Genomic DNA, 27,068 nt, shown 5'->3' on the forward strand with positions numbered 1-27,068 from the left:
GGCTGTGATGCAGCCAGTGTTACCGAGTCCAAGCTCATACTGCTCACTGCACAACAGGCCAATAAATATAGAGATGAGTTGTTGAGGCAAGGAATAGCAAGTTTAGTTGAAAAGCCAGCAAACTGAGAAGATGGTGGACTCATGTCCCAAAGACCCATCTGGCCTGAGTTAGAATTCAGGTTTCTTTTATACTAAAACGGGAGGGAGTGAAGTCAAGCATTTCTTGGTTCCAGTCAGCCTCTGGAGGGGATGTGTTAATATCTTCCGTTCTGCAATCTTTCACAGGTGGGCCTGGTCAGGATGTTTCCGGTGAGCTAAACAAAGGTATTTTAGCTTAATGCTCATTTCCTGAGAGGCAGAATCCCCAGACATAGGCCATTATGTATAATTAAAGCTTTACAGGTAACATCCCTTTAGTGACTAACTTAATAGAATACAAGGGTTCTTCCCTATTACACCAGCAGAGGGGCTGGATCCCCAGAAGCCCCTCAGTGACTGAATCAAGAATATCTCCATTTCTCCATTTTTGGCTGTTTTTTCATTGTGATGAAATCATGAATAAATATTTTAAAGGCTAGGTCCAGGGATATGAAAGACACAGCTCTTGCCCTTGAGAAGCTGACAGTTGCTGGACTAGACCTAGAATCTGTGGTAAGAGAACAGGATGGTAAGAACTTCGGGGAGGGAGTCTGCTTGGTGCCATTGTGAGGTAGAGGCTGGACTTGCTTTAGGGGCGGATAGACCTGGACACACCCAAGTACCCCAAATGGCAACCTCATTTCCTATGTTGTCACCATTTCAGTGTTGTATTTTTAAAGTGCTTAGAATCGCCTCTTTAAATGTAAATATTCTGCAACAAAGAGTTTTTCTTATCCCACAATTTTGAATGAAAGTCCTGGGCTTGATGTTCACTGGACCAAAACAAACCATCCCTGGGCCCATCGGAAGTGAATGACCTGGTGGGATTTGTCAGAGCAGGCCAAATAGGGTCAGGTGGGTGGCACAAGGGGGCTGCCTAAAGTGGATCACCAGAGCCTGGCTGTGGGCAGCAGGGAACACACTTGGAGAAGATGAGTGAGAGATCTGTTATATAAATCTCTGTGGGGATTAATCAAATATGTAAACATATTAAGGCTAGTGAGCCAGGTTTCTCACTGTCTGAGGATTAGATGGTATTGGTGGCATCAATGTTAATTCCCTAGGTTTGATCATTGGACTGTGGTTATGTAAGAGTGTCCTTGTTTGTAGGGATTACACTCTAAAGTATTTGGGAAGTTGATGGAGTACCATGTCAGTAACTTTAGTCTCAAATAGTTCAGGAAAACAAAAGTTTTTTGTATTATAATTGCAACTTTTCTTTATTCTTGAGATTGTTTCAAAATTAGAAGGAACTCCATAGCCTTCACATATATAAAGAACAACCAGTTTGAAGATACGAACTGTAAAGAAATATCTGTTGCAGTAGCAACAAAAAACATAAGATTCTTAAGAAAAACTTAATCAGAACTGTGAAAAACCTATTCAAGCAAAACATTAAAGTACTCCTGAAAAATACAAAAACGGACCTGAGAAATAGCAGGATATTCTTAATTCTTGAATAGGGTGGATCTATACCAAAAAGGCACTGATTCTCCCAAAGTCAATATAAAATTTTAATGTGTCCAATAAAAATATTATTTTTTTCTCCTAGTGTTATACAAGTTCTAGATACTTTCTTAAATTTATGTGGAAAATAAGCATGAAAGAATAGCTAGTCAGATATTACAAACATCCTATAAAACTTCTTTTCTGAAAACAGTGTAATGTCCACTCCTGAGTAGACAGAGAGACCAATTAAACAGAATAGAAAATTCACAAGCATACCCAACTACATATGGAAATGCAGTTTATACTAAGGTGGCATTACAAATCACTGGGGAAAAGATGGACTTTTTAATAAATGATATTGGAGCAATTAGTTAGTCATTTGTTAAACTGGAGTCATATATCACGTAAACCGCCAGAACAGACTCAAAATAGATAACAGACACAAACGTATGAAGTAAAAACATAGTAATAAATAAATGTCAATAAATACCTTTATAAAGTTAGAGTAGAGAAAGCCCTTCTAGCTAAATCCAGGAACATTAAAAGAAGAGATTGATAAATAAATTTTGATATGTAAAATACAATTTTTTTAAGTTTGTATGTCAAAAAAGTGTAAGAAAAGTCAAAATACAGACAACAACTTGGAAAAAAATCACTGCAACATATCACAATCAAAGAGCTCTATGTAATATATAAAACAAAGAGTTAGAAAATGTAAAAAAGAACCAAATAGAACTAAAGAACACAATAACTGAAATTTTAAAACACGGTAGAAGGAATCAACAGCAGATTAGATGATACAAAGGAGCAGATCAGCAAACTGGAAGAGAGAATAGTGAATATCACTCAACCAGAACAGAAAAAAAGATAAAGGAATTTTTTCAATGAGGATAGTTTAAGAGAACACTGGGACAACATCAAGCATACTAACATTCACAGTATAGGGATCGCAGAAAGAAAAGAGAGAGAAAAAAGACCAGAGAACATATTTGAAGACATAATAGCTGAAAATTTTCCTAACCTGAGAAATGAAACACATATCCATGTGCAGGAAGCACAGGCAGTCTCAAACAGGATCAACACAAAGTTGACCACACCAAGACACACTGTAATTAAAATGCCAATAACTAAATATTAGTTTTATATTAATATTAAAAGTAGCAAAGGAAAAGCAACAAGGGGAACTCCCAGCTATCCACTGACTTTTCAACAGAAACTTTGCAAGCCAGAAGGGAGTGGCATGATATATTTAAAGTGATGAAAGGGAAAAACATACAACCAAGAATACTCTACCGAGCAGGTTATCATTCATATTTGATGGAGAAATCTAAAGTTTTACGGACAAACAAAAAGCTAAGACTCCAGTATCACAAAGCCAGCTTTATAACAAATGTTAAAGGGACTACTCTAAGTTGAAAAGAAAAGGCCACAACTAGAAGTATGAAAATTACAAGAGGAAAAGTCTCATTAGTAAAGGTAAATATACAGTAAAGGTAGTAAATCAACCACTTATAAAGCTAGTAGGAAGGCTAAAAGACAAAAGTAGTAAAATCATCTCTATCCACAATAAGTAGTTAAGGGATACACAAAACAAAAAGATGTCAAAAATAAATACGGGAGGACAGTAAAAATGCAGGTTGTAAAAATGTGTTCGAACTTAAGAGACCAGCACCTTAAAATAACCATAGATAGATAGATAGATAGACAGATAGACAGATATAAGCTTGATGGTAACCACACATCAAAGATCAATAATAGATACACACAAAAAAAAGAGACACACATCAAAGATCTATAATAGATAGACACACACAAAAAAAGAAAAGAATCCAAAGATAACACTAAAGACAGTCATCAAATCACAAGGGAAGGGAGTAAAAGAAGAAAGGAGCAAAAAAGAAACATGAAAAAAACCCAAAAACAATGAACAAAATGGCAATAAGTACATACCTATCAATAACTACTTTAAACATAAATGGACTAAATGCTCCAATCAAAAGACACAGAGTGGCTGAATGGATAGAAAAACAAGATCCATCTATATGCTACCTACAAGAGACTCACTTCAACTCTAAAGATACGCACAGATTGAAAGTGAGGGGATAGAAAAAGTACTCCAAGCCAATGAAACAAAAAGAAAGCCAGGATAGCAATACTCATATCAGATGTAATAGACTTTAAAATAAACACTACTTATAAAACAGACTTTAAAACAAAGAGATAAATAAGGACATTACTTAATGATCATGGGATCAATCCAAGAAGATATAACAATTGTAAATATATATGCACCCAACATAGGAGCACCTAAGTACATAAAGCAAATATTAACAAACATAAAGGGAGAAATCGATAGTAGCACAATAGTAGGGGAGTTTAACACCCCACTTACATCAATGGACAAATCGTCCAGACAGAAAATAAATAAGGAAACACTGGCCTTAAATAACACATTAAATCAGATGAACTTCATAGACAGATAGATAGATCGTTTCATCCAAAAGCAGCAGAATACACATTCTTTTCAACTGCACATGGAAAATTCCCCAGGATATATCACATGCTAGGCCAAAAAACAAGTGTCAGTTAATTTAAGGAAACAGAAACCATTTCAAGCATCATTTCCAACCACAACACTATGAGACTAGATATCAATTACAAGGAAAAAAACTGCAAAAAATGCAAACACATGGAGGCTACACAATATGCTATAAACAACAAATGAGTCACTGAAGAAATCAAAGAGGAAATTTTAAAATGCCATGAGACACTGAAAATGAAAGGACAATGATCCAAAAACTATGGAATGCAGCAAAAGCATTTCTCAGAGGAAAGTTTATAGCAGTATTGTGTGGGCTACCCAGACAGGAAATAAACACTGGAAGGTCTGCAAGTCTACAAGGAGTGGTACTGGCAGAAGTACGGTGGTGGGCAGGGAAGGCAGAGTCATCCCAATACACATTCTTGAAACAAATTAGCAAGAACTTGAGTCCTTTGGGCAATTCCCTCCCTAGCCACCCTGGGACCTGTCTCTTCTTATGAGTCTTGAGGGAAGAAGGGGTGGTGGGAGAGGCATTTGATGAGTAGAGGCATTTCCTTGGTGGTCATTACAGAGATGTTTTATTTTATTTTTTTATTTCCATTACAGAGATCTTTAAACAAGGGAAGGATCGTTTCCTTGAAGGTAGGAGATGGAGGATATGTCTATGGACAAGAAAATTTGAAGGAATCAGCATGTTTAAGGTGCGTACCTGCTTCCATCCAAATATGCCCATGAGCAGACAGACCAGCTCACCAGGACAGTGTTTTGAATACTTGTCAGAGAATGCCTGCCACAGGAGCCCAGAGGTTTTCTCTCTGGGGAGGTAGGTGTCTGATTAGAGGCTCAAGTCTTGTTCAGGGATGCCAGGAAATACTCACAAAGGCAGGGGTTAGAAAACATGGAAGACACCTTCACACCATAAACAACAGTAAACTCAAAATGACTTAAAGACTTGGGACTTCCTTGGTGGCGCCGTGGCTATGACTCTGTGCTCCCAATGCAGGGAGCCCAGATTCGATCCCTGGTCAGGAAACTAGATCCCACATTCATGCCACAACTAAGAGTTTGCATGCCACTACTAAGGAGCCCACATGCTGCAACTAAGGAGCCAGTGAGCCACAACTAAGGAGCCCATGAGCCACAACTAAGGAGCCTGCCTGCCACAACTAAGACCCAGCACAACCAAATAAATAAATAAATAAATTTTAAAAAAAACAATAAAGGGGTCAATCCAATAAGAGGATATAACATTTGTAAATATTTATTTTAAAAATGACTTAAAGACTTACATATATGACATGACACCATAAAACTCTTAGAAGAGAACATAGGCAAATCATTCTCTGACATGAATCGACCCAAAATGTTCTTAGGTCAGTCTCCCAAGGCAATAGAAATAAAAGCAAAAAAAAAAAAACAAAAAACAAATGGGACCTAATCAAACTTAAAAGCTTTTGTACAGCAAAGGAAACCATAACAAATGAAAAGACAAACCACAGACTGGGAGGAAATATTTGCAAATGATGCAACCGAAAAGGGGCTTAATTTCCAAAACATACAAACAGCTCATACAACACAACAACAACAAAAAATAACACATTGAAAGATGGGCAGGGACTTCCCTGGTGGACCAATGGTTAAGACTCTGTGCTCCCAATGCAGGGGGCCCGGGTTCAATTCCTGGTCAGGGAACTAGATCTCGCATGCCACAACTAAGAGCCCGCATGACACAACTAAAAGATCCCACATGCCACATCTAAAGGCCCTGCATGCCCCAACTAAAGATCCTGCATGCTGCAACGAAGATCTCACACATGGCAACAAATATCCCGGGTGCCACAACTAAGACCCAGCAGAGCCAAATAAATAAATATTTTAAAAAAAGAAAATATGGGCTTCCGTGGTGGCACAGTGGTTAAGAATCTGCCTGCCAATGCAGGGGACATGGGTTCAAGCCCTGGTCCGGGAAGATCCCACATGCTGTGAAGCAACTAAGCCCGTGCACCACAACTACTGAGCCTGTGCTCTAGAGCCTGCGTGCCACAACTACTGAAGCCCGCGTGCTGCAACTACTGAAGCCTGTGCACCTAGAGCCTGTGCTCCGCAACAAGAGAAGCCACCGCAGTGAGAAGCCTGAGCACCACAACGAAGAGTAGCCCCCGCTCACCACAACTAGAGAAAGCCTGCATACAGCAATGAAGACCCAATGCAGCCAAAAATAAATAAATAAATAAATTTATTTTAAAAAAAAAAGAAAAGAAAGATGGTTACAGGCAATGAAAAAGGGCTCAACATCACTAATTATTAGAGAAATGCAAATCAAAACTGCAGTGAGGTACCACCTCATACTGGTCAGAACGGCCATTATTAAGAAGTCTACAAATAGCAAATGCTGGAGAGGGTGTAGAGAAAAAGGAACCCCTCTGACACTGTTGGTGGGAATGTATATTGGTGCAGCCACTATGGAAAACAGTATGGAGGTTCCCCAAAAAACTAAAAATAGAGTTGCCATATAACCCTGAAACCCCATTCCTGGGCATATATCTGGAGAAAACCATAATTCAAAAGGATGCATGCACCCCAATGTTCACTGAAGGACTATTTACAATAGCCAAGATATGGAAACAACCAAAATGTCCATCAACAGATGAATGGATAAAGAAGGTGTGGTACATATATACAAAGGAATACTACTCAGTCATTAAAAAAAGAATGAAATAATTCCATTTGCAGCAACATGGATGGATGGACCTAGAGATTATCTTACTAAGTGAGGTAAGTCAGACAGAGAAAAACAAATACCATATGATATCACTTATATGTGGAATCTAAAATATGACACAAACGAACTTATCTATGAAACAGAAACAGACTTACAAACATAGAGAACAGACTTGTGGCTGCCAAGGGGAAGGGTAGTGGGGGAGGGATGGACTGGAAGTTTGGGATTAGCAGATACAAACTATTACATATAGAATGGATGAACAACAAGGTCCTACTGTATAGCACAGGGAACTATATTCAGTATCCTGTGATAAACCATAATGGAAAAGAATATGAAAAAAATGTGTATGTGTGTGTGTGTATATATATATATATATATATATATATATACACATAGAGAGAGAGAGAGTGGAAGAATATATACATATATGTATATATATATAAAACTGAATCACTTTGCTATACAGTAGAAATTAATAAAACATTGTAAATCAACTATTTTTCAATAAAATAAATTTTAAATAAATAAAATCTTTTAAAAAAAAAATAAGAAAGAAAGAAACATGGAAGGCCTCTTGCTGGCTTGGCTGTCAGGGAGACTGGCTCAGTCCAGGCTCTGTCCTAACTCTGTGGTGCCTCCCGTCGGTCACTACAGCCTCCTGGGACTTTGTCTCCCTCATCACTCAAAGGAGGATGAGGGTCTGCAACAAAGATTCTTAAACCTGTTTCAAGCCACAGAACCATTTCCTCAAAATAAATGTTATACTTACACTGAACATGTATGTGGCTGGACAACTTTTTTAAATGCTATTTTTGTTTTGTTTCTGTATTTTCCTTTTTGTCTTTTTCAATCAAGGAGCCAGGTCCTTAGTATGTCTTAGGGTTTTTTTCTGCTCTAAATCAGAAGCTGTGTGACATCATCGCTCTTCCTTTGGAAAAGTGCCCCAAGTCACAAGGAGATTGTGCCACTGCATGATTTCTGCACAACAAGATGTGAAAAGGCGTGCTTCTGAGAGTTACATGATCCCAGAGTATGGACCCCGTGCCACAGAAGAACATGGTGCTGTGTGTTTGGGGCAGGATGGCACCTGCACAGAGCTGGAACTCACACTCAGCTCCCAGGCAGTGCTGCATAGCAGTGCAAGACCTTGGAGGGATGGCTGCTGGGAGTGTCTGGTGAGGTGAGCCCAGCACAGGGCGGTCCTTGCTCAGCAAAAAATCACACACTCTACATGTGGCCTCTCAGCCAAGACCTCTCTAAGGTTGAAAAGTCTAGGTCGTCTTGGACCAAGTGGAGGCAGCAGTAACCCTGACAGCTCAAATAGCAGAGACGTTTCTCCATTTGTCCAGACCACGTGGGCCTCTTTGATTCCAGTTTGATTCTGCACAGGCAGCAGCTTGTAGTCATGAAAGGGATCGTGTTTCTGCCCCGTCCAGCTAGATGAGCATTTAGACTCAGATTCTAATTGCCTTCAAGCAAATACATCATATGGGTTTTCCTACCATCTGAATGTGTGCAATGACATTCCTACCTGCCACTTTTTTAGAGTAAAAGAAATAAGGCTGCCCTCGTTCCCTTGTTTTGAGGGAATTTTTAGTCCTGGTGGAGACTGGGGAAGTACTGACTAGCCTAACAATTTGCATTTAACAAACTGCAGGGTGGGAGTGGCCAGCCTTCTCTAGACTCCTTCTTGAACTGTGGGGAATCCTGGGAGTAACTTAGAATGAAATGAAACCCAGATAGGGATGTTGGTTGCTCCAATTTCATCCCTTTCTCATCACGAGCCTCATCAAGGCCGTGGAAGTTTCTGACTTGGACAGAAGTATTCTTTTCTCCATCCTCTCAATCAGCTGTTTTGGAGAGCTGATAAAGGTCACATTTCTTCCTAAAGGAAACATAAAACAGTCTCAAGATAAGGATGACACCACAGGCCTGTGACTCCCTCATCGACCCTTTGTTCAAAACTCACTGTCTGAGAAGAATGGTGGCTGCGTTAGGAAGATGGGTCCCTTAGCTCACTCTTGGACCTGATCTTTACTTAAGCTTCCCTCTGGGACACAGAATGGGCCCTTCTCCCATTGAGCTTCTTTGCTTCATTGCCTTATCTGGTTATCTCAGCACTGGCTGGACAGAATTCAGGAGAACCTGGTCCACAGAGGATCCCAGCCCCAGGCTCTGAGTACAGTTCACAGAGGATAGGGTCTTGTGTGGTGAATAGACTACCAGCTATCTCATGGGGAACAAATGAAGAACTAACCAGGGTCAGGGGTGAAGGGACTTAACTTACAGTGGAATTTCCCTGGGTTGCAACAAAGCAGCTGTGCATGACAGCTGTCTTTAAGCATTATATGAACTATCATACGGTATGTATTTTCTTTGTGCATGTGGTTTTATATGTAGGGCAGAAAAGGGAAGAGGTTGAATTCTATGTACTTTCTGTCCACATTGCCATCTGAGTAGTCATGGCCACTTGGCCAGGGATGTTGGGATGCAAGCTGCTGGTGAAGAAGTTGGCTAGGTGAACTTAAACCCTCTTGCTGCTCTTAGGGGTTACATCTTGGAGAGTACTGGCCTGGCAGTTGGGAGAGCAAGGTTCCAATCCTGACTCTGGGGAGAACTCTCAGAATCAATCAATCAACCCCATTATACTCCTTATTTCCACTAATATGTTCTATTGAAGAGAGTACTTGGTCATCTAAAGTCTTCCCATTGATTACAGATATCTACAGTAGGTAATAATTTAAGTAACAGATTTGCTGCTGTTTGCCATAAATAAGCATTTACAACTTATAACTAATATTTTTAACCACTTACAACAGGGTAAGTAGTACCTTTAAATTTATCAAATTAGAGAACTAATAGATAACCCGGGCCAATTTTCAAAAGCTAAGTTTAGGTTTCCCTGCGTCCTCTTCAAAACAAATATCTCTATTATTTAGAGTTCAATTAGGGAAGCAGAAGCACTATGAGTGATGTACAATAAGGGATTTATTATAAAAATTGTATCTTATAAAATTATGGGAACTGGTGAAGAAATCCTCTCTAGATCCTTCTTGATATCCTTGATCCTTCTTTTGATTTATTTTTACAGTCCAGGAAAGCCAGATGTTATATGGAAAGATCATGTGATTGGAGTCATGGCTATGAAATCTTGTCAAGTGACTCAAATTCTCTGAGCCTCAGTTTCCTCTTCTGTACAATGGAAACAATAATATTTCTCAGGGTTGATGTTAGGGTGAATGGGACAAAGCTTCCACCTATAGTATACCATATTTCATTGATTCCAAGATGCACAATATTTCACATCTTAACCTCTTTACAACAGTAATGAATCTTGTAATCAATGGCATGTTATCGTCTAATTGAGAACAGTTTTTCCCTTTCTCAGTGTCAAATAAAATAATGAAAGCCCAGAGTAACAACTCAAATGATGCAGGTGCAGGTATCATTTTATTATGCAACTAAAAATGACCCTCAGTGCACAAGCGGAAACCCCAGCAACCCCTAGAGAACACACGTTTTCCTTCATACATTGCATTCCTTTCCCCAGTCATTGGACTAACCCTTCAACTCCCATTTCTCATTATTCAGATTAGTGAAATGGAAAATATGAGTTTCAGAATCTGACATATTAAATGTTAGATCTTGCTGCTATGTGACATTCTGAGCTTCAGTTGTGTGTTCCATAATTTTGTATAATACTATTAACCCAAAAGGACTGTTAAAAAGATTAAATGAGATGATGTGTGTTAAGTCCTATCAGTGCCAAACATATTGTGGGCAGTCAACAAATTCTCCCTTTTTCCTTCCTTCTCTCACTGCCACATTCTATTCTTCTACTGAATCTTTGGACTGAAGGAAGGATGGATCTTCTAGAACACAGTCACACTTGCTTGTTTACATATTGTGTATGACTGCTTTTGTGCTATGACAACAGAGTGGAATAGTTGCCAGAGAGACAGTATGGCTTGCAAAGCTAAAAATACTTACTATCTGGCTATTTACAGAAAAAAGTTTGCTCATCCTTATTTAGATTCTTACAGCATCTAAAAATCCCCACCTCCCCTCCATTTGTGTTACTTCTCTGGCTCAAGAGAGTTTCATTAGATGAGAAAGTGAATGCCTCATCCGAGGAGTCAGGACTCTTGGGCTCTGACTGAAGCTTCAATACCAGCAGAGCAGAGAGGATAGTTGAGAGAATTTTTGATGAGGAAAACAGCCAGGCCAGAGTGAAAGGCAAAGATGTGATTATGTTGTTTCTGTGGTTTGCAGTCCTCCCTCCTTTTTTTTTTTTAACACTCTTATTTTTCTTTAATTGAAGTGCAGTTTGTGGCAATCTCTGCTTACAGCAAAGTGACTCAGTTACACACACAGAGACATTCTTCTTTATATTCTTTTCCATTATGGTGTATCACGGGATATTGAATATAGTTCCCTGTGCTATACAGTAGGACCTTGTTGTTTACCCTCCCTTTTTCTTTTAATTCTGGAGTTATAAAAGCAGGAGCGAGGGAGGGAGTGACAGAAGCAGCTTACAATGGGCAGCATCCCTGGGAAAATGCAGGTCCTACTCCTTCTACTGCTCTTTCTCTTGCCTCCTGAAGCTAGAGCTGGTGAGTCCAGGGTGGAACTTTTCTGTCCTCTGGGTACTCTTAACTTACTAAGCTGAATCAAAGAGGACCCTAAATTGACCCTGCAAGATCCCATTGCAAGTGTTCCAGGGGGGGAACCTCTATCTGGAAGAGTCATACCCTTTCCCTGCAGATGATGACAGTGTCCCAGGGACGGGAAGTCTTGGGTGGAGGAAGAACAGGAAAATGGCTTTGGAAGTTCCTCTCTACCTTTCCTCAAAATATCCATGATTCTGATTCATGGTCCTTCTCTGGCCTTGCTCTCATGTGGACGTCAGGATGGGGATGAAGAAATGTTTCACAACAACTCAGAATCAAGACTAGCCACTGTGTTCTCAAAAGTATGATGAGGACTGACAGGGTGCATTGGAGAAGGGGAAGCCAACAGAATGACACGTGGAGAGGTCTGAGCTACTTTAGAGGTGAGGGTGAGGATGCAGGGGATTGTCGCACATCATTCATCTCATTTTTCTCACCTAACGCTCTGTCTGACAGTTCAGTGAGCCTGTGTTTGAGGATTTGGATTCTCTGTTTCAGAGGAGATTATCAGTGGCATTGAGTCCAAGCCACACTCCCGCCCCTATAAGGCCCATCTGGAAATAATCCCTGACCAGGAATATGTTGCCACCTGTGGTGGGTTTCTCATAAGTCAAGAATTTGTACTGGGGACTTCCCTGGTGCCGCAGTGGTTAAGAATCCGCCTGCCAATACAGGGGTCATGGGTTCGAGCCCTGGTCTGGGAAGACCCCACATGCCACGGAGCAACTAAGCCCATGCACCACAGCTACTGAGCCTGCGCTCTAGAGCCCGCAAGCCACAACTACTGAAGGCCACGCTCCTAGAGCCTGTGCTCCACAACAAGAGAAGCCACTGCAACAAGAAGCCTGCGCACCACAACCAAGAGTAGTCCCCACTTGCCACAACTAGAGAAAGCCCATGCGCAGCAACGAAGACCCAATGCAGCCAAAAATTAATTAATTAATTTAAAAAAAAAAAAAGAATTTGTGCTGGGACTTCCCTGGTGGTGCAGTGCTTAAGAATCCGTCTGCCAATGCAGGAGACACGGATTCAATCCCTGGTCCAGGAAGATCCCACGTGCCGCAGAGCAACTAAGCCTGTGCGCCATAACTACTGAGCCTGCACTTTAGAACCTGCAAGTCACAACTACCGAGCCCAAGTGCCGCAACTACTGAAGCCCATGCTCCTAGAGCCTGTGCTCCACAACAAGAGAAGCTACCACAATGAGAAGCCCACGCACCACAACGAAGAGTAGCCCCCTCTCGCTGCAACTAGAGAAAACCCACATGCAGCAGCAAAGACCCAATGCAGCCAAATAAATAAAATAAAATCTTAAAAAAAAAAAAATTTGTGCTGACAGGTGCTCACTGTTAAGGAAGGTAAGAAAACTTTGAATAGCTCTCTTCTCGTGTGAGGAGCTGTAAGAACCAGAGTTATACACACCAAGGCAGGGATTCTTGTGCCTGCTCATCTCAGGATGATCAGCAATGCACACTGGGAGGAGCCAGGCCAGTTTCATTTGTCATGTCCATTTCCAGAGGCCAGGGCATCATTCAGGGCAGCCCGGGTCAAGGCAGGCCAACTCTGCCTCCTTATCCTGGTGCTGGCAGAGCTCTCGCAGTCCATGTAGCTGCCTGGGCCTGGGCCTTCCTGAAACGGCTATGATCTCTGGGGGGAGCTTCTGCCCTGAGCAAGATCTGCGTTCCTCAGGTGGCCCTGCACTGGGGCACAAGTGGGCCTGGGGTCTCTTTGCTCACAATGGTCCCTCCTCCAGAGACCAGCACCTTTTCCTGCCTCTCTCCTCCCTCCCTGCAGGCATGTTAGGGTCACTCTTGGAGCTCATGACACGAAATAGAAAGAATCCACATGGCAGTAGCTGGAGGTCGAAGAACAGCTTTTTCAGCAACCTCAGTGACATGTTACTGAAGGTGCCATCGTTCTTTCACTTCTCAGCCCCTCCTTTACCCATTCTCCTGAGCTGTGCATTTCTCATTCTATGCCAACCCATTTCCTTGGGGCCCCCTCCACTCCATGTCATCACCACCCCACTGGGGAGAAGCTCTAGGCCCTACCTGGGGACCTTCTACCACACCACTCCCTCCACTCTCCCTGGGACTGGCAATCCACCTGCTCTTCCTCCCTCACGGCTACGAACAAGAGTCGAGCTGACCCACACCACAGGGACAATCCCCCTGCCTACCCATCTACCTTCATTCCACCCAGGAGGATGCGCCAGGCAGCTGGCTAGGGGAAGACAAGGGTGACAGAGCCAGTGTCACATACTCTGAGGGAGGTGAAGCTCAGACTCCTGGATGACAAGACCTGCAACCACTTTCTTTTGCCCAGTCATAACCTCCAAATCTGTGCAGGCAATCCCAGGAAGAGAAGATCAGCATACAAGGTAACCACATACCTACACCTCCGTCTCCCAACTCAGTACTTGGGAGACAGCGTCCTCCTGGGCGGCGATGGGGTCAGGAAGTCCCCAGTACAGTGAACATGTCTGAGTTCATGGGTTTCTAGGACTGTGGAACTGGACTCCTCCTTCCGGGTGCCATCCTTCTATAGCCACGTCCTGCTTCTAACCCTCCCGTCTATCCTGCCGTACAGGGCTCCAGGAGAGAAGTGAAGAAGATGGAAGGGACAGGACTAGAGTTGTGGTTCTATGCCAGAGAGAGAATGAAGACAGGAAACCCCTGTCTAAGGACTCCGTGAGGAGCCAGGATCCCTAGCCAGATTCTGGGGTATCTTGACTGGGGTGCTGAGAGAACCAGGATGACGTGACAGAAAGGAGAGAAGAATGCCTGCTGCTCAGGATCTGCTTTCTCTAACCCACAGGGCAATTCTGGGGGCCCCCTTCTGTGTGCTGGAGTGGCCCAGGTACTGAGTCTTATGGAAGTACAGACACAAAGCCTCCTGGTGTCTTCACTCGAATCTCCCCATATGTGTCCTGGATTAACGAAGTCCTAAATGGCAGTTAGCCACAGAAGCCTGGCCAGTCTGCAGGAGAACCCCAAAGCCAGAGCCCTCCCTGGTAGTCCCTGCATTCCACAGGAGCCTGGCCCCGCCTGTGCCCAGGAAGGCTCTCCAAGAACAACAAAGCCCCTGCTGGTTGTATCCCCAGCAAACTTCAATCAGGATGCAGCCTGCAGTGTGTCTGTGGGACTCTCCTCTCTCCCCCCAGAGCTGCTCTGCTCTGCAAGGAGGAGTCCAGCTCCGCCTTTCTAGCTTGAATGAACACTAGCACTGGGCTCCCTTCTTGCTAAGTAATAATCTTTCCTACCAATTCCCTTGTCCATTGTGTGGTGTTAAGAATTATTAAAGAAAACATTTTCACCTGCACAACAGGATTTACCATCCAGAGTAATACTAGCACTGACTTACCTTCTTCCTCCACCACCACCTCTTCCTCCTTCTCCTGTTCCTCCCTCCTTCTCCTCCTCTCCCTTCTCTTCCCACAAACCTTGTGCCTCAGCCAGTACAATTCAGGGCATAGATGTGCCGTAGCAAACTCTCCATAACTATTTCTGGAGACGGTCCCAGGCTTGGGCTGTTGATACCTTGCATTCATCCCTCTCAATAATGTGTCTGGGGCTTCCCTGGTGGTGCAGTGGTTGAGAGTCTGCCTGCCAATGCAGGGGACACGGGTTCGAGCCCTGGTCTGGGAGGATCCCACATGCCGCGGAGCAACTGGGCCCGTGAGCCACAACTACTGAGCCTGCGCATCTGGAGCCTGTGCTCCGCAACAAGAGAGGCCGCGATAGTGAGAGGCCCGCTCACCGCGATGGAGAGTGGCTCCCGCTTGCCGCAACTAGAGAAAGCCCTCGCACAGAAACGACGACCCAACACAGCCAAAAATAAATAAATAAATAATACTTTATAAAAATGCAAATCTGAGTATGTTCATTACCAACAGGTAACCCTAGAGCACCTTCCTGTTGCTCTCAGGATTTAAATAATTAATTGATTGATTGATTAATTTAAAAAATAATAATAATGTGTCTGCAGCCAGAGAAGCATCTGTCAAGTGAAAAAGGAAAATTTCCCAAGTACAAGAGCTCAGGACAGCGGGGAGGGATGAGCCCTGGAAGTCTTCAGGACGGGTTTGTCAACTGCAACAGTCACCACGAAGTAGGGCCATGCCAGTCCAGAAGAAAGTTCCCCTAGAATGTCAGAGTGAGTCTGGCCCCTGAACTACATCAGAGTCACCCAATTCAACTGTCATCTTCCTTTGGAAATGACACGGTGTCTCCAGTCTTCCAAAAGAGAAATCTGAGTTAGGTCAAGTTCTCCAAAATTTCCTCCTGCAAGTGAACTGCAATGCTCTGAATGCCGGACCCGCCAGCATCTGAGATGGAAGAGTGCACTCACAGCCATACATACCCGAATACAAGGCAAATGGAGCATAAACTCCAGCTAACTCTCAGAAGCCTGCCATTAAAGGGCCCTCATACAGGTTTCACCATGGTCCCGAAGAGGCCTAAGAAGATAGGCCTGGCCTGTGCAAGAAGGAGCTGCTACTCCTGGCCCAGACCAGGGACCCATAGCTCCATCTTCCCCACTGCCTGTCAGCCCACAGATCTGGGCTTCCAGCTCTGCCACTGATCAATGTAGACGTAAGATAAAGAAATCATGATAAACATAAACATCTGATTATAAACACTAACCCTATGTAGAAAACAGATATATGTACATAAATTTTTTTAAAAAAGAAAAATCTTGGCAGGATCTCAGAAATGAAAGAACTTATGCTGGAATGACAATAAACAATTTTTACGCCCTAACTCTTGTTTTATATTTATGTAATTAAATAAGAGTTTTTAAATGTGAAATACAAGGAGCAGAAGCCCTATGGGTAATGTTTGCTTGGGAAACCAGCACACATACTGAGCTGTAGCTCGGGCCCCACCCACTGTTGACCCCCAGATCCTGAGGACAGCACATCCACAGGGCAGCCCTTCTTTCCAGGAAGCTGGACAACTGGAGACATGGGGAGAACAGTCAGCCCACCCTGCCAGCCTGGCCCCCAAGAAGTGGTAGGGCTGGTGGAGACTGCAAGGAGCTGGACTGAACCCACAGGATGAACTGGACCCCAAGGGGCTGACAAGCACTGACTCTAGCTTGGCCAACACTGCAGACCAAACAAGCATCACATGGACCCCTGACACGGAAATAGCAGTTGCTGGCCCAACCTCCCAAAAAAAGATAAGCACATCAGCATCACTGCAATGTTTATTCTGTGATGCAGAGGGTAGGGTCCAAGGAGTGGGCCCGCCTAACCAACACTGAGAGCAATAAGAGTCTCAGCACCACAGGGTCAGAAGGAGAAACGGTCTAGATAAGAGGGCTTTGCTCAAACTCATGGGAAGAGGGCCTCTGTACAGCTGATGCCAGCACATAGGGAAGTGCTACAGAGCCAGTTCCTCCTGGGGTCACAGTTGTTGGGGCCGAGGTCATAAAGCCCAACAGGAAAATATCTGCTCTTCCCACCCCACCCCAATGTTCATTCCTTCCCCAGGAACCTGGTGATTGTGTCTCCCACACCCACAGCTCCTCTGACAACTTTTACCCTCACATAGTCATACCCTGTGTAGTGGCTTGGCATGTGGGTATAATGACGGAATAGTTATGGTTGTACTGCATCCTTTAGAAACTATATAATGAAGTCCTAACCCCCAGTACCACAGAATGTGACCTTATATGGAAATAGAGTCATTGCAAATGTAATTACTTAAGATGAGGTCATACTGGAGTAGGATGGGCCCTTAATCCATATAGCTGTCCTTATAAGAAGAGGAGAGGGGGGACTTCCCTGGTGGTCCAGTGGTTAAGAATCCACCTTCCAGGGCTTCCCTGGTGGCACAGTGGTTGAGAGTCCGCCTGCCGATGCAGGGGACACGGGTTCGTGCCCCAGTCTGGGAGGATCCCGCATGCCGCAGAGCGGCTGGGCCCGTGAGCCATGGCCGCTGGGCCTGCGCGTCCAGAGCCTGTGCTCCACAATGGGAGAGGCCACAGCAGTGAGAGGCCCACGTACTGCAAAAAAAAAAAGAATCCGCCTTCCAATGCAGGGGACGTGGATTTGATCCCTGGTCAGGGAACTAAGATCCCACATGCCGTGGGGCAACTAAGCCCACATGTCGCAACTATTGAGCCCCTGTGCTATAGAGCCCACACGCCGCAACTAGAGAAGCCCATGTACCGCAGTGAAGATCCCACGCGCCACAACAAAGACCTGATGCAGCCAAATTAGTTAATTAATTTTTTTAAAAAAAAAGAAGAGGAAAGAGGGAATTCTCTGGCTGTCCAGTGGTTAGAACTCAGCACTTACACTGCCAAGGGCCCGGGTTCAATCCCTGGTCAGGGAACTAAGACCCCACAAGCCACATGGCACAGCCAAAAAAAAAAGAGAAGAGGAGAGAGACACACGAGGAGAAGGCCATGTGAAGACAGAGGCAGAGATTGAGTGATGCATCTATGAGCCAAGGAACACCAAGGATTGACAGGTGTAAACAAAATATACGGGAGAGGTGTGGGACAGATTCTTCCTCATAGCCCTCAGAGGAACCAATCCTGCCAGCACCTTGATCTCAGACTAGCCGCCAGAACTGTGAGAGGATAAATTTCTGTTGTTTTAAATCACCTCGTTTGTGGTACTTTGTTATAATGACTTTTGGAGTCTTATACGAGAGTCAAGGCAGAGTTTTGGGAATTTAAGGTTTTCTCCAAAAATTGCTATTTATTTTAATAAGTGATTTATATTGAGTAGGCTTTAAATTCATAAAAAGCTTTGCCATTCAAACATCATCAAGGAAAGGATCTATGATGAGTGGGGTGAAGAGGTCATTAAAACCACATTTATAGGGTGTAACTCCAGCTTGCTTGAGAAAAAAAATTTTTTTACTGTAATTAGAATGACAGGCCCAGGACTTTACTCTTGCCTTGTCCTCATAATCCACTGCTCCCTGCTCCTGAGCCCACCCCATGGGCTGCTCCATCTCTAAGACCTTTCCCTGTAAGAAACTGCCACCCTGCTGGAAACTTGCCTCAGAGTGAGTCAGGAAAGACCCCTGGGTGTGATTTACAAATCACAAAGCTGACAAATTACTTGTATCCAGAATATATTAAGTACTGACAAACCCAACTCCATTAAAATATGGACAAAAGACATAGACACTTCACCAAAGAGGATTTACAGGTGGAAAATAAGCACATGAAAAGATGTCAACTTCATTAGTCATTAGGAAATTGCAAATTAAAAACACAATGAACTACCACTACACATCTATTAGAATGGCTAAAAATAAAAGTACCAAAAGTACCAAGGGCTTGCATGGATGCAGACCAACTAGAACTCTCATACATTGCTGGGGGAAATGCAAAATACAGTCACTTTAGAAAATAGTTTAGCAGTTTCTTACAAAATTAAATATACACTTATTATACGACCTAGAATCCTACCCCTAGATGTTTACCTTCTAGAAATGAAAACTTAAGTTCATGCTAAAATCTGTACACAAATGTTTATAGCAGCTCTATTCATAATTATAAAAATCTGGAAACAAACCAAATGTCTTTCAACAGGTGAATGAATAAACAACCTGTGATGCATGCATACAATGCAATACTACTCGGCAATAAACAGAAGCAAACTATTGCTCATGCAACAACTTGGATGAACCTTAAAGGCATTATGTTGAGTTTAAGAAGCCAGCCTCAGTAAGTCACACATTGTATGATTCCATTTATATGGCATTCCCAAAAAGGCAAAACTATAGTGATGGATAACAGATCCTGCCTATGCTTTCTGGACTATTCATTTGAACATTCAAGGCATGCAGCAATAAAGAGTGCAAAGATTTTGGACTTCCCTGATGGCGCAGTGGTTAAGAATCCATCTGCCAACGCAGGGGACACAGGTTCTATCCCTGGTCCAGGAAGACCCCACATGCCATGGAGCAACTAAGCCCGTGTGCCACAACTACTGAGTCTGCGCTCTAGAGCCCACGAGCCACAACTGCTGAGCCCATGCACCACAACTACTGAGCCTGCGAGCCGCAACTACTGAGTCCGCATGCCGCAACTACAGAAGCCCACGTGCTGCAACTACTGAAGCCCGCGCGCCTAGAGCCTGTGCTCCGCAACGAGAAGCCACCGCAATGAGAAGCCCGTGCACTGCAACCAAGAGTAGCCCCCACTCGCCGCAACTAGAGAAAGCCCACGTGCAGCAACAAAGACCCAACACAGCACCCCCCCCCAAAAAAAAAGAGTGCAAAGATTTTGAACTTTAAAATTAGATGAGCCTGGGGCTTCCCTGGTGGCGCAGTGGTTGAGAGTCCGCCTGCCGATGCAGGGGACAAGGGTTCGTGCCCCGGTCCGGGAAGATCCCACATGCCGTGGAGTGGCTGGGCCCGTGAGCCATGGCCGCTGAGCCTGCGCGTCCGGCGCCTGTGCTCCGCAGCGGGAGAGGCCACAACAGTGAGAGGCCCGCGTACCGCAAAAAAAAAAAAAAAAAAAATTAGATGAGCCTGTGTTTGAATCCATGCTCTTCCATTTTCTGACTTTGTGCCTCTTTAAGCCCAGTTTCCTCATCTGAGGAACAGTGGCGACAGTGAACTATGGTAAGAAATTTTTTATTTTTAAATCATCATGACTTCTTTTGGTATATAGTGCTATGAATTTTAACACACATATAGATTCATGTAACCGCCACCAATATTGAAATACTCAACAGTCTCATCACCTCCCCAAACTCCCTCACGCTATTCTTTTATAGTCACATCTCCCTACACTCAACCCTTGTGTAAAAGAACTTCAGGTTGAGGATGGAGAAAGGAAGTAATGGAAGGAAGGAGAGAGAGGGAGAGTAAAAGAGAGAGGAAGAAAGAAAGGAAGAGGGGGAAAGAGAGAGATTCAGAGAGAGATTTTCCTAGTGGTAATTCAGAGTAATATACAATTGAGATACAAGGTTATGTATACATCTCTCCCTGACCACCCACCACACTTCCTCCAGATGCCAACCCATTCATTTTCTCTTCTCTCTGAACAACCTGGCTTTGGTCCCCAGGAAAAGAAGCATTAACGCTGTCCGTGGTCCTGATTTCCTCCCTCTACCCTTCCCCAAATGTGGTTTGGGGAAGCTCTACTGAAAAGAGTTCTACTGAAAAAAATCCCTAAATGACACGTGGAGGGTTGGTCCAACCCTCTGACTGTGGAAAATGTACACTATCTGTCTCATTCGTCTCACATAACTTGCCCCTTCACACTTTCCCAACTGCCTTACCAAAATCATATCTGCAGCTGGACAGCATTTGCCATTCTAGAAACAAAAGAATATCCTTGCAACCAAGAATGTAGGATGTGGAGAAATGACTAGACAAAGGAGACATCCTTATAAGCCCTCAACAGAGTACAACAATCCCAGTAGAAGGAGAATAACAGGCCATTCTAGGACCACCTAGAAGACAAGTCTCTCCCAATCCAGGAACTATTCCCTGATAGTATGACCCGTGTAAAGCAGGGGTGTAGACTGTGACGAGCAGCACTGAACCTGAAAGTGCTGATTCTACCACTGGCAACAACCATAGCTTTTAAAAAATCATGTGGATTCCTGGATTGGAAGTAACAGTTGTTGCCTCACCAGTCTCCCCTACAGCCCATGCAAAAAAGATCAGATCATCATAGCTACAGTGTTAATTTTGAGATGCAGAAGGTGATGGCCCATGAAGTGGGCCTGTCTGACTGACAGTGCGAACATTGAGTGGTAGCATCACAGAGTCTATAGGAGAAACTGTCCAGGTAAAAGATCTTTGCTCAAACTCATGAGAAGGGGCACCCTCCGACTTTCCCTCCTCAAATAAGAGCCTATTGCAGGAATGGTGAATGGAAAAGAGAAATATCAGAAAGAAACTCCAAAAAAGCATGATTTGGGGGTTTCTTGCTGAAGAGGCTGGGACAGAAATAAGGACACACAACCATGACATATCTTCCTCCCGATCCAAAACTTGGGATCATCTCAGAGGACCTCTCTATTCATCATTCTCTTGGATACTCTGTCTACTTTAAAAAAACAAATGTGCAGAGTGCAGGAATTCTAAAAGGAACTACTGTGTTAGGAGTTAAAGCACGAATATAGTAAAACAGGCGCACCCGCGCGCCCCGAGGCTGAACGCTTGATGTCAAGGCGACACCGCCAAACCTCGCCCAGAGTCAGGCGTGTAAGCCAGCCGGAGCAGCGCCAGCGGGTAGCGGCGAGCCGGAGGGAGCACGAGGCAACGCTGGCTGCGGGGACCCGGTGACAGCGCGAGAGGTACTAGAATTTACAAGTTTGCACCATGTGTGAGTATAAAGCTAGTCGTTCTTGGCTCGGGAGGAGTTGGAAAATCTGCTCTGACTGTACAATTTGTTCAAGGAATTTTTGTTGAAGAATATGATCCTACGATAGAAGATTCTTATAGAAAGCAAGTTGAAGTAGATGCACAACAGTGTATGCTTGAAATCTTGGATACTGCAGGAACGGAACAATTTATAGCAATGAGGGATTGAAAAACGGACAAGGCTTTGCATTAGTTTATTCCGTCACAGCACAGTCCAAATTTAATGATTTACAAGATCCGAGAGAACAGATTCTTTGAGTTAAAGACACTGATGATGTTCCAATGATTCTGGTTGGTAATAAGTGTGACTTGGAAGATGAAAGAGTTGTAGGAAAGGAACAAGGTCAAAATTTAGCAAGACAATGAAACAACTGTGCATTCTTAGAATCCTCTGCAAAATCAAAAATAAATGTTAATGAGATCTTTTATGACCTAGTGCGGCGAATTAGCAGAAAAACTCCAGTGCCTGGGAAGGCCCGCAAAAAGTCCTCATGTGAGCTGCTTTAATATATTAAATGCATTGTAGCTCTGAGCCAGGTCTGAAGAACTGCTGCTCAATTCAACAGTGCCAGCATTCCAACTTTGTTAAACCTACCAACACCTTAAATGGACTTTCCGTGGTGGCACCCTTTAAGAGGCGGATGAAAGCTACTACATCAATTTGCACAGTCTAATCACTCTCCAGTTTCACAAGGGAGATTTTTACTTATATAATAGTCCTAGAGTATGCAGCTGATAAAACCAGAGGCTACAATCCAGTATTACTGCTAAGAGACATTTTTCATCCACCATTGTTGTACATGTATGAAAATGGTGTACTGTATACTTTAACACACTGCATACTTTGTATTGGAGAGTACAATAATGTAAATCCTAAAAGTACCACTATTTTAGCATAATAAAAGAAAGTCCAAAGGGGGGTAAAAAAAAAGAATATCGTAAAACGAATCAGCTTTATCCTTGCAAATTACTTTACAGATGTTGAACGTAAGCTGTTAAATTTAGACTTTAAATTTAGGAAAACATACTCATTTGGAAACATCAACTACAGAAGCATATAGAGCTTATTGTAAGGGAAAGCACAGAGTGAGCTCCAGTCCACTTAGGAAAATGCGGCCCATGTGCTGTTCCGGCTCCACTGCACTGCTGTCTCAATCTAACGCAAGGTGGCACAAGTCCCTGCCAATTTTCCTTTATGCGTTGTATTTCTTAAAAGACACTTCAACATATATGAAACTTTATAGGTGTTAAATCCCTACATGGCAAACTAGGGGTAAAACCACTTTTAAGACATGTGCTCAATTGAAAAAGACAAGCCATTACTCAAAGAACAAGGTTAAGAAACAACCTGGCAGCCTGAAGTTCAATGAATAGAAACAAGATGCTGTGCAAAACATACCATAACTGAAATCTGTAAATCTGACTAATCGTAAGGTGTTTAGGGGAATTCAAATGAAGTATAATATTTATTCTTTACACAAATAAATATATAGCCTCATTGAGGACATATGCATCATATATGCATCAAACGGTTATATGGCAGCACAAGGTATGACACCATTAAAAGAACAAACCAGCATTTATTAAGGACGAACCATGTGGCATTTTATACTTAGCACCACATTTAATTCTAAAACAAAACAAAACAAAACAAAAAACCTGCTTCATATCATTCTTCGTATTTTACAGATGCAGTAACTAAGGCTGAGAACCTAAGGAACTCTCCTAAGATCAATAGATCGTTAAGTGGCAGAAGCAAGATTCAAGCTCACCCCGTCTAACTGCAAAGCCAGCCTCATGACTTAAATGTCAAAGTGAATAACAGCACAGATAATAAATGTTTCAGAAATTCAGAGAAGGGATGATCCCTCTGCATTTAGTAGCTGAAGAATCACTGCCATAATTAAAATGCCATTGCTTTTACATCAAGTCCACTCTTTCCTTTCCACTAAGTGTGAATCTTAAACAAGACTCCATCCAACCTCTACTTGAATATCTCCATCAATGGGGAAATTACCTCCCCTGACCACACATTCATGTGGTAACAGTTCATTATTAGTATAGTCTCCCTCCTATAGAGTCAGTATCTGCTTCCTAAGATGTTGCAGAATTGGATTTGGAGGCTACCTAGCCAGAAACAATGTCCCAACTCCACCACAGGACTGTTGGCTTGACCCAGGCATTGTAGGAAACACCAGACAACTGAACCATAACCAATTCTTCCCCCCAAGTCAGACTTTCTACCACTCATCCTCACTCCAAAAGTTAATCCCAGGGCTTCCCTGGTGGCGCAGTGGTTGAGAGTCTGCCTGCCAATGCAGGGGACGCGGGTTTGAGCCCTGGTCTGGGAAGATCCCACATGCCGCGGAGCGGCTAGCCCGTGAGCCACAATTGCTGAGCCTGCGCGTCTGGAGCCTGTGCTCCGCAACAGGGGAGGCCACGGCAGTGAGAGGCCCGCACACCGCGATGAGTGGCCCCCCACTTGCCACAACTAGAGAAAGCCCTCACACAGAAACGAAGACCCAACACAGCCATAAATAAATAAATAAGTTAATCCCACACGATGTCCCCTCCCTCATGTTACCCCCTCCTAAATCAAATTTTATACCCATTCATCTGATTGGCAGAATCTCGGTCACATGATTGGGCCCTAGATGCAAAAGAATCTGAGGAAGGAGGTTGTGGATTCTACCTTAGGAAGGCAAGAATCATAACTGGGAATTCCTCTAATAGAGGAAAGGTGCTCAAAAGACACTAAGGATCCACCACGTACATGGTAAATGTCCACTACAATCCATCACTGGCTGCCCAACATGAATGTGCACTATTTTTTCACACCTAATCCTCCTAAAAACAAAAATTCTCCCATTGAACATAATTTTCACTACCTTTGGTACAAAGGAAAATGAGGCTTAACTCTCCCTAGAGCTGAAATGACCCAGACTCTTAAGTTACCACTTTCAACTCCAAGTTCAGGATCTCTAGGTGATAGCCATTCCACCTCTAACTTAGTCACACTCCCAAACTGATATCCCTAAACCATAGACTAAATGTAAAGTTCACCACCAACAACATACCACATATAAAATAGCAGAAGGACGACAGAGAGAGAAAAAGGAAATCTGTTAAAGTATGCAAAAACAACCAGGACAGAGCAGGAAGAAGATACGGGCGAATAGTGCAGACTTCATTTCTGAAGCTCTATCTTTTCCATTCCCTTGCCCTCAGCCAGTGCAGGTGAAACAAAACTTGAGTATAGGTGGACCTGAACCTTAATGATGCTATGAAGCTATCTGACTAGCCCTGGACTACCTACCTCTCAATTTCTAATTGCATGAGTGAAAAACAGGAATCCTTCATTTGTTTACACCTCCACTTTTTGGTCTATGGGGTGCATGGCCACGGAACAGAACTTTTCCACATCCAGATTCTCCTCTGTTCCGCTGATGCCAGAGTAATACTGACAGCTTCAGCAAATAAGAATACAGGACCCACAATTAAAGTTGAATATTAGAGAGACAACAGTTTATTTTATTATAAGTATGTCCCATTCAATACTGGGACATACGTGTACTGAAAAATGATTTCTTGTTCATCTGAAATATAAATTCAACTGGCACTCTTTATTTTATCTGGCAACTCTAGAGAGTGAAAGAATTGGTGCAGAGGCTCCTCAGACTTTGGGAATATGTGTAAATGTTGTACTCTAGAGATGGTCAGAGCTGAGGGCAACAGAGCACCCAGCCAGTACATACTAAGGAATGGATCACCTCAGCCACAAGCCCAAGATGAGACCAAGGGCATGACAGAATGATTTGGGGAAAGTATTCATCCCCTGTGCTTCACCATCTCTGAACTAAATACCCTATAAATTTCCAAGAGAAATGACACTCCACCAAGTTATCCCACTCTTCCCTGGACTCGCTGCTTCTCGAAGTCTGGGGAAAACAACAGAAGTGCTTGAAACCCAGTTATGAGAGCTACGAGTTGTGTGATATGGATCACGTTAATGTGTCTGACTCTCAATTCTACATTTGTAAAGTGACAGTAATGGTAATTCCCAAGGTTGTGGTGGGGAAAAAAAGAGTCAAACCTCAGATACTGACATCTGTGTATATTCTATTTCAATCAAACAAGCTTGATTCCTAATGTGAGAGTAGGAAACCCCAGCACCCCAGGAGCAAACCATCCTTCTATATCTACATTCCCATTAGCAGGACTCTATTTCTCTATTTGTCTTTGGTGGTAGAACAGAAAGGGCCCTTCATTTGAAATGAGGAAAGTCTGATTCTGAACCGTAAGCCTTGATAGACAGATTCATAAAATTGAGATAATACTACCTACTTCACAGGGTTGTTATGAAAATAATAATATATCTAAGATTATGACAATGAATGATATGCATACTCTCTCAAGAAATGCTAATTCCAATCCCCTTTGCTCTTGTGATAAGGTATGTAAAGTCCAGTCGTAGGGTTTGACCACTTCCCGCATCTAATCTTCTTGTATCATTCTCTTCTTCCAGTGAAGTTTTGATTTGGAGGAAGAGAGAGATCCACATCAATATTTTTTCAAATGGCAGGTAGTCATCCTTTAAGCGGGGTGCAGCTTCTGTTTTACTATGGAGTGGAATAAAATGGAATGGAATGGAGTGGGAACTAATGGAGAGCATTGCACATAAGGATAAATACTGTTTCCTGAAACTCTTGATTCATTCACACGTGTGTAAGTTTATGTTCATGTACTCACACATAAATATAGTATACGCATTGGGTCGTTCTGCAAAATGTATTTCCTGCTGTGGGTCATGGCCATAAAAGCGCACGTGCTTTCTGAATGCGCAGTGTAAAGCCTTTCCCCCACCCATGTCTCTGATGGGGCTTTCATGAGCTTTCCTACCTGGGAGAGACATGATCCTTCCATCTCCCACCACAGATGAGGCACCAGGCTCGAGAGCTCATCCCTGAAGCCAAGACTCAGGAGTTCAGGACTCAACCTTGTCTCCAGCAAAACAGAGGGCATCTCTGGGGAAACTTCTGATTAGAAAGATAACCAGCTCAGAATGAGAGAAGAAAAGGTGACCATGCAGTTCCTGTGGGTACCAGCCCTGCCCTGCCTTCACTTGCTGGGAGTTATAAACCCAAGACTGGAAAATAGAAGAGGCACCTGTCCTGGACAGCCTCTCTGAGAAG

General features: G+C 43.3%; 1 pseudogene; it reads left to right on the top strand.

The window, feature by feature from the left end:
• Positions 1–300: 300 nt before the first annotated feature.
• LOC137206912 (ras-related protein Rap-1b-like) lies at positions 301–22,786 on the top strand (annotated as a pseudogene).
• The last annotated feature ends 4,282 nt before the right edge of the window (positions 22,787–27,068 follow it).

This window comes from Pseudorca crassidens, chromosome 1 (assembly GCF_039906515.1).
Source record: "Pseudorca crassidens isolate mPseCra1 chromosome 1, mPseCra1.hap1, whole genome shotgun sequence".
In the NCBI taxonomy this organism is placed as follows: Eukaryota; Metazoa; Chordata; class Mammalia; order Artiodactyla; family Delphinidae; genus Pseudorca; species Pseudorca crassidens.